The sequence below is a fragment of the Cryptomeria japonica genome, chromosome 7, assembly GCF_030272615.1.
Source record: "Cryptomeria japonica chromosome 7, Sugi_1.0, whole genome shotgun sequence".
Lineage (NCBI taxonomy): Eukaryota > Viridiplantae > Streptophyta > Pinopsida > Cupressales > Cupressaceae > Cryptomeria > Cryptomeria japonica.
The window spans coordinates 120,114,232-120,123,850 of NC_081411.1; positions in this window are offsets into that span (position 1 = coordinate 120,114,232).

Genomic DNA, 9,619 nt, shown 5'->3' on the forward strand with positions numbered 1-9,619 from the left:
TTAAATCAAATTCCAATCAATTAAATAAATAAAATCAATTTATTTAATTAAATCCCCCTTTTCCTCTTATAAATAAATTAACATTTATTTAAATCATTTTAAAACCTCCCCCACTTGCATTTTCCTACAAATGCAACTTGCACACATTTATTGAAATAAATGAATTTTTATTTTTCATAAAATCCTATTTTCCCTCACCCACCAAATCCACTTGCAAAATCTAATCCCCTTCTAGATTCTTCTAACCCCTTCCTGATTAGCCTAATCCATCCCCTAATTATTGTCACATTCCTAAGCAAAATGGAGTCACTTCTCAAAGCCTAAAAGTCTTTGATAACCATTAAAGGCTTTCAACCTTCAACCACTTAAATCTTCAAAGTCTTTGATAGCCATTAAAGGCTTCCAACTTTCAACCACTTAATCCCCCAAAGTCTCCAATAACCATTAATGGTTAACTCAAACCCTCTTACATGGTTAAAACATTTGTTTTGACTCAACCTCTACCCAACCCAAGGGTCTCATCAAGCCTTTAATGCTTTGACCATGATTATCTCTTAATCATTTGCACAAAGGTTTATCCTTGGATTAACTCTTAATTCAATGGGTAATCTTAATTTAGGCTTGACCCTTACCTTCTAGATAACCATGAGGTCTTCTCAGGCATTCAATGCCTCCAACCCCTTTCTTTCAACCCAACCCTATGTTGACACTTGTCACCATTTTATTGGTGCAAATTATGCACATGGATCCCCAACTTTCAAGCTTGACCCTTGAATAAACCTTTCAATCCTGGCCATCCATTGCTCCATTTTTCCTATAAATAGAGCCCATTCCTTCATAATCCAGATCCTGAAAACTTATATGCATTTAAGCTATAGGCATTTTAAGATAGCATTTAGCATAGCATAACTAAAATCCTATCTTTTTGGTTAAAATATATCATTTTAGTATCAATAGATTAGTATTAGCTTTTCATTTCATATTTAGAGCTATACTACAATCTCAATCCTCCATAAGCATCCATAGTGCAAAAAGCTGCTGAGAGCTACACTATTTTGGAACTTGGAGAGGAGAGGAACAAGGGAGAAGAAGCTAAAGCCATGCTAAGAGGCAGTTGGAGATGCCTCATAATCTTTGCTTTGTTTATTAGATATATTAGCATGCTCTTAGTGTCTCTTTTGGTATGTCTTTTTAGATTAGTTTTTGATTGACTAACACTAACGGTTTTTGTGTCTTTGGTGTTGTTTATCATTTGCTAATCTTGTGCCATTTTGCAGGGCATCATTTGGTGAACCCGACGTGAATCGAACACGCAAAAACATATCTTTTTTTTTCAACTAACATGTTTGCTTGTTGAAAGTGACACACAGGTCGCGCTTCGGCGCTATTGAACACGTTCTAGCGCTACCGACACTTTTTCTTTCAGCGCTATTGTCCCTACAATAGCGCTACTGTAAAAGTTTTAGCGTTGTTGACATTGTTCTAGCACTTATGCTATTTTTATAGCGCTATTGGAAACATTCTAGTGCTTTTGCCTCTCTGCCTCTCCTGTTCTTTCAACGCTTCTGTGTAAATTAGCGCTTCTGTAAACGCAGACTAGCGCTACTGTGTAAATTAGCGCTTCTGTTTAAAACACAGACTAGCGCTATTGCAACAGAATATTGTAAAACTCGCATTGTAACCCCCCAAAATGGAAATTCTTAGGCTTATGGAAGCCCCCCTTGAATGTCGATTTTACTAACTTGTTTTTGTTCATGCAGGTTAAAAAATCACCATAAAACTCACAAATTTGTCCTTTGGTGCTTAAAAAACTTGAAAAACACAAAACAACAAATTCTCATTGTTTTCTAGTTAGGATTCATCTTTATTTTGGTGTTTAAAATCAACAAACAAAGTTTCTTTCCTTGCATCAAATCTAAAAAATCACAAGCCACACTTCAATTTTGGTCAAGTAAAAAGAACAAACCACTTGTTTTGATTTTTGCAAAAATTTTTTACTTCAAAGCAAACGTGTTTTCCATTAAGTTGACCAGGATTTTTTGAATTCTAGATTACACAACACATTGCTTTTGAAGTTAAAAAGAACACCATGCCTGTTGGAGCAACATCTCCAAATAGTTAGACCACATTTTGACATGATGGATTAAAAAGAACAAGTGTTTTACGTGTTTGGCACGCTTGTGCACAAAAGTCAGTCGAGTGGTCCTACCTCTAACACACACTATCCTCTCCTTTGGCTTTCGTGGTCCTAGGTGCAAGAGAAAAGTGTTAGTAACACTCACATTTTATCTTTTTAAGAGAGGGCTGCCAAGGGATCGATACTCTTGGGAACGACCTTAAGCGGTAAATCCTTTGAGCCGCTATAGAAATCAGGTGAGAGTGAAAGCTGTAGCCTTGGGTATAGCTATTCCTACAGTGTAACTGGCCAAAAGGACAAATGGGCCCCACCACCAGTTACAAGGCTCTTAAGTGAGTCACTGCAGAATGAACTTATGTCCAAAAACATCGAACATGACTAAACACCTTTAAGTAGTAGCCCACCTGTTCTATTGATTGAGGATATTTGAGGTATAATTTAGTGCAAGAGCATAGATGGTTTTGCTCCCAAGATACTCACCATACATATTTCCTTGAGTAGAAACATAGCTTTTTGAAAAGTCACTTGTGACTTGATAAAAGTGGTGACTCCCCCATCATAGGGATCATCTATTTGTTATGCTTGTGCAAGACTTAGTATATCACATCCTTACCTGCCACAACGGGATTCATAAGGTATGTAGTACCAAAGTCGAAGAAATATCAAGATGTGGGCTAAATTTATCACAACTGCCATTTGACCTTAGGGATAAAAAGTGTTTGAAGTGTGTTCGTTTTAAAGACCTAGTGCAAATTGAGCCGACTTCAGGCTTTGGAAATACACCTTAAAATAAATCTAAACGAAGGGTCATATACAAGTCCAAGGATTGGGTTGATCTAGACCCATACTCATTTGTGCCTTTGGGGGCAACATTCTTGTGTTTTTGTGCTTGCTTTGTTTTCTTGTCAAAGAAAAATCAGAAAATCACTTTCAAAAACAAAGTATTCATCCAACATTTCTCAAAAACAACCAAAAATACCAAAAACAAAGTGCAAACAACAAAGAGTCAAATTTTATGACCATTCTTCACATCTTGCGAAAGAAGAAGAGTCATCAGAATATCAACTTGAAAAGAAAACCATTAAGCTCAAAGGCTTTGATCAAAAGGAGGAAATTCTTCTATATAAATAGACAAATCTTTGTCTCACATAGAGTCTTTCTGCATCACATGCGTCTATACCTTCAAGGTAAAACAAATGAATTTGATTCAGAATCATTGAACCATAGAGCTTTTATGCAATATAGAGCTCTAAGTTATCACAAAAATCAAGGAGGAAAGATTAATCCCAATTTCTTCCCAAATGTCTGCATCACCTACAACACAGCTCGAGAAATACCACCAACACTCGAAAGGGAAGAGATAGAGTTTGTCCCATTCGTAACACAAAGTTTTTATTGAAAGTTGAAAATGTTTCATCCATCATCTCATTCATACATCATTATTCCATCATCAACTCATCCCAACTCTCAAAACATTAAGAGGTTCTTGTCCCAAGATTCCTTTTTAAATATTGCTTGAATCAAAAACATAACATCACTTTTAGATTGTTTCTACATCTAGGATAAGCTCATCCTAAGAGACACATCTACGCAGGGTAAAACTAGTTCATGAGTGAATCCTCTCATTACTAGGTAGTCAAAATCTATAACACATCTCAGATTTCTCTACACCTTATCACATCCAAACTCCTCTAACAAACAAGCAATTCAAAGAAGGAATTTCAGTTACATCTACGTTAAAGTTCTAGAGATCCACATACAACACAAAATCACCAATCATCAATCTTTCATTTCATCAACAACTCATCATCATCTTCAATCAACTTCAAACAAAAAAAACTTGTAAGCAAAATGGCTCAAACCCGATCACGGTCAAGGCAACGAGAAATAGAAATTGAGGAAGAAGAAGACGAAAATCTCAATGAATTTCAAGAAGCACTTGGAGGAAATATAAATGACGAAAACCCAAGTACTCCCACTCCTGCAACAATCGAAAGGGCTCAGCATAACCCTCACTTTAACAAATTGTTTGATGAAATACTCAGGAGCAATGCGGATGCTCACTTCTTAAAACTCGCTCAAGAAGGAGCCAAGCTCCCCTCTGACTTTGATCTTCCCAATTAAGACAAGCATCAGAAAGACAAAGTCGCCATGAGGAGGAAAGAGGTAGAAATCACATCAGATATAACATTCCTTGAGGTAACCCACCACCTCCTCCTCCAAATGAAATGGAGATGTTGCGGCAACAAGTCGAGAATCTCACCCAACAACTCCATAGTGGTGTTAAGACCAATCAATTCTCACTTAACGACATTTGTCCCTATCCGTTTGATAGGAATCTGTATATGCCGCCCTTTCCACGAGGATTCAAAACACCCAAATTTGAAAAATATCGAGGAAAGGGAGATCCTCGTGATCATGTCCGAGAATTTCATTCTGCTTGCCTCGAAGTGGCATATGAAGACACATACCTAATGTGCCTTTTTCCCCAAAGCTTGGGAGGAACAACCACATCATGGTTTTCCCGATTACCAGGTGGCATTAGAACATTTGAGGAACTCATCCAGAAGTTCCTATCTCATTACTCTTATAACATTGAACGCAACATCACCATGGCTGATCTATGCAACACCAAACAAAAACCAAGTGAATTATTCTTAGTATTCCTGCAACGATGGCACCAAATGTCTAGCCGATGTTCTCTTCAGTTACCTGAATGAGAACTAGTGGAATATTCATTTCCAACTTAAACGAAGAAATGGAATTTCACCTAGATGTCAAAGACACAGACTCCTTTAACGATATGATCACCAAGGGTTTAAAATGTGAAAGGGCACTCATCAAGAAAGGACTCATCAAAATCTTTAATGAACCAAAAGATGGTCCTCGCCCACGCTTCAATAGTGATAAACCGAACTTTTGGAACAAGAACAAGAATATCGTCAACGATGGGGTTGTGGATGCTCGAACTATCCAAAATGCACAACCCGTGGTTCGGTTTGCAGGACAAAATCCTCCACCTCAGAATAACACAAATGTTCCTCCTAATCAAGGTCGCATCACATCTCATGATGAACCAAGACCTCGTCCACAAAAACAAAAATGCACATACACTCCCTTAGGGGAACACATTGAAACAGTGTTGCGACAACTCATTTCTCAGAATTTGGTCACTCTACCTAAACTATCCAACTATGAGCCTCAGGTCAAACCGGCATGGTGGAGAGATACTGAACACTGTGAGTTCCATCAAGGAAGAGGACACAAGACAAGTAATTGTCACCGATTGAAAGATCTCATTCAGGATCTTATTGATCGAGGAGAAATTGAAATTGAAGGACATGACCCAAAAACAACCAATAATGATCATCCGATGTTCAAGAATCCACTTCCATCACAAGATCAAAGGGGTCCTTCCACTTCCCGGCGAGGCACTGATACCACTGATTATACACAGGCTGCGTATAACTACACTGTAAATCATCTGTATGATGCCAGTGAACAAATTGCAACTATAACCTTCAAAAATCCCACCTCAAATTGCAATGTTGTTACACGTCGTGGCAAGGTCACCATCACAGCAGCTCCATAGGGCACCACCTCCGTCCCAAAGCAGTACAATCTTGTGGAACAATTAGATAAAACCCCTGCACTTATATCCATTTTAGAACTATTGCGCCTATCGCCATCTCATAAAACAATCTTGGATCAAGCACTCGAAGAGGCGTCAGTCCCTGCAAACCTGAATATGGACCAATTTCAAGCCATGGTTGGAAATCTAAAGTCATCACCTTGTCTCACTTTTTTCGAAAGTGACAACTCTTCCTTCCAGCAACCTCATAATGCTTCGCTACACATTGAAGGCTTTATCAACCAACACAGGATCAAGTGAGTCTTGATAGATAATGGAGCAGGCCTGAACATTTGTACACTACAGTTGGTCACAGCATTGGGATATGCAATAGAATCAGTGGATCCTCGCAAGAAGATCACCATCAAGGCCTATGATGATGCAGAGCGTTCATCCAAAGGAGCTGTGGTACTACCAATCCGAGTTGGCCCTGTGGTAAAGCACATAATTTGTCAGGTTCTGGACCTTCCTCTGCCATATAATCTATTATTAGGGAGACCTTGGATACATGCCATGCAAGCTGTTCCATCTACCTACCATCAATGTATCAAGTTCCCACATAACGGTACAGAGATCACAATCCTGGGCGATGTAAATCCCTTTGCTTTTTGTCATAATATCAACCATCAATCGGAGATTACTGTTCCTAATAATAGGGAAGCCATTTCCTCCACATCATATGTAAGTCCTGCCTCTCTTACCAGTTTGAACACCCCTATACCCAAGCAAGAAAAACTTAAAATGAAAGTAGCAGAGGAAGGTCCTGGAGAATACAACTTGAGTCAACTTTTTTGTGTGGGACAAATGCCCACTTCTCCTAGAACACATGGTAAACCATAGCAGTTACTCCAGCAACCACTAATCATGCCAGCATGTGCTTTGATGCCTTTCGTCCTTGGAAAGAGTCAAGAGGAAGAAACCCAAGATGAGGACCTAGCGGACTGGATCTATAAAGATCCCATCACCACTGATAAACTGCGAGTTACACTTCCTACTGAACAGTATGGCAAAGGCCTCCTCATTATGCAAAGAATGGGATATGATGTTCAGAGTGCTTTGGGATACTGCAAACAAGGGCGACATGAACCTCTGCTACCAGAATTAAAACCCAAAGGTAATACAGGCCTGGGCTTTGAAAAAGAGATCCTTCCTAAACTCAAATTCAAAGGACAACTCAGCAAATCATTATGTCAGCCTACGACAAAGAGAACACCTTTTATTATCAAAGCACCATCAAGCACTATCCCCACTGCCCCATCGAGGCTCACAACCCCACCGCAACCATCACCAATGTCATTCATCCCACCAAACGAACCAGTAAAACCATCAGCAACACCATTTGTAGCAACAACTGTATCCGAACCCGTAGCAACATCTATGGCACCAGCCGTTCCAACAGAAGTCACTAAGTCAACACTACTGATACTTCTAGTAACAAATCCTTTAATCCCCATCAAAATTCCTGCAGCACCGATCACTACAAAGGTACATAAACCAATCACACCTGCAGTATTCAATTCCAGCGACATCCCAGTATGGTATAGCAATCGAATGCTGGAAAGTGATTCAGAGACCGACTCACATGAGTGGGAATTTGATTCTGTACAACTTAACACTTCAGATGAGGAAGACACATCACCACCTCCACCACGCAAAGACATCCCTGTTTACAGAGAAGCATAGATAAAGACCACTTGGGTACCTGAGCTGGAAATATCTTCCATAGACCCTACGTCTCATCCTACACCTGATTCTGACAGGGAGAGTACCATCAACGACCTTCACCACACTGTCTTAACCCTCACTGATACATCTAATGAACTTAACCTAATCGATGAAGTAATGCCCATTATCCACCCTGAACTCATCGAATAGACCCAATCAAATCCCCCATGTCTTGACCTCTTCCAAAACGATGAGGCTATCATTGACTTTTTAGAATTAAGGGATAATCTACCAAATGGGGATCACAAAGCTGGATTCGCCATTCAACTTAATAGCGCAGCATACTTCGGGGCGGATGCCAAACCCTTCAGCTGCAAAAATATAACAATAAAACATGGATCTTCCAGTGAAAACCACACTGTGGCATTGTTTGATCCGACAAAAGTAAAAAGAAAGAGCGTATCCAACGGTGAAAACCTCTCTGAGGCGCCTGAGGATGAAGGGTTTGACATTCTCCCTGCTAGTACACAACGGGAACGATCAATGATTCTTATCGAGGAAACCAATGAATACAATGTGGGGACTCCTGAAAATCCTCATATTATACATCTGGCATCTCTTCTCACTTCAGAGGAACAACCTAAATTTATAGAGTTCTTCCAGCAGCGTCAGATCAACTTTGCATGGTCATATGCAGACATGCCTGGGCTTGATCCTGATTTAGTTATGCATCACCTCATAGTAGCAGAAGGAGCCAAACCTGTCAAGCAGAAGCTTCGTAAGATGCATCCTCAGATTGTAGTGCTAGTCAAAACAGAACTCAAGAAACTCCTGGATGTTGGTTTCATTAGACCAATTGATTATGCAGAATGGATCTCCAACATTGTGCTAGTTGGCAAACCAAAAGGGGGCATCCGCATTTGTACCGACTTCAGAGATCTAAATAAGGCCTGTCCTAAGGATGATTTCCCCCTACCAAATATCGACATCATAGTGGATCTAACAGCAGGACATGCGATGCTTTCACTCATGGATGGCTTCTCCGGCTACAATCAGATAAAGATCGCACCCGAAGATCAACATAAGACAACCTTCACATGTCCATGGGGCACATATTGCTGGAATGTAATGCCTTTTGGTCTAAAGAATGCAGGAGCAACCTATCAAAGAGCAATGACCACCATCTTCCATGACATGATGCATACTATGATGGAAGATTATGTGGATGACTTACTAGCAAAATCACTCACTAGAGATGGGCATCTCCACATCTTAGATCACATCTTTGATAGACTGGAACAATACCATGTTCGACTCAACCCAAAGAAATGTGTCTTTGGAGTGACCTCCAGGAAGCTTCTAGGATACATCGTCTCAAGCAAAGGCATTGAGGTCGATCCAGCAAAGGTGAAGGCAATCATGGACATGCCACCACCAAAGAATATTAGTCAGCTAAGGACATTACAAGGGTGGCTTCAATCCATCCGCAGATTCATTGCACAATTGGCTGATAAGTGTCACCCATTCACACACCTGCTACACAAGAACATCCGCTTTCAGTGGGATGACAGATGCCAGGAAGCATTTCAGACACTTAAAGACTATCTCATGAATCCACCATTGCTGATGCCACCAGATCCAAATAGACCACTGTTACTTTATATCTCAGCGACAAGTACAACATTAGGTGTATTATTGGCACAACATAATGCAGAAGGCAAAGAGTGTGCTGTATACTACATCTCTCGCACACTGGTTGGCTATGAACTCAATTACACACCTATTGAGCGAGCTTGCTTAGCAGTGATCTTAGCAGCCACTAAACTGAGGCACTATCTATTGACGCACAAGGTACAACTCATCGCAAAGATTGATCCACTCAAGTATTTACTTAGCAAAGCAGCATTGACAGGTCGCTTGGCCAAATGGGTAATGATTCTAAGTGAATTTGACATTGAGTATGTAGACCGTAAAGCTATCAAAGGTCAAGTTATTGCAGATCAGTTGGCCGATGCTCCACTCGTAGGTGATCATCCTCTCATTTCCAATTTTCCAGATGAAGAGATATTCATGCTCACAGAAGCACGGCCATGGAAACTATATTTTGATGGTTCATACACTAGGCATGGCTCAGGGGCAGGCATTCTGTTTATCACACCTCAAGGTGATAGCATCCCGAAGTCTTA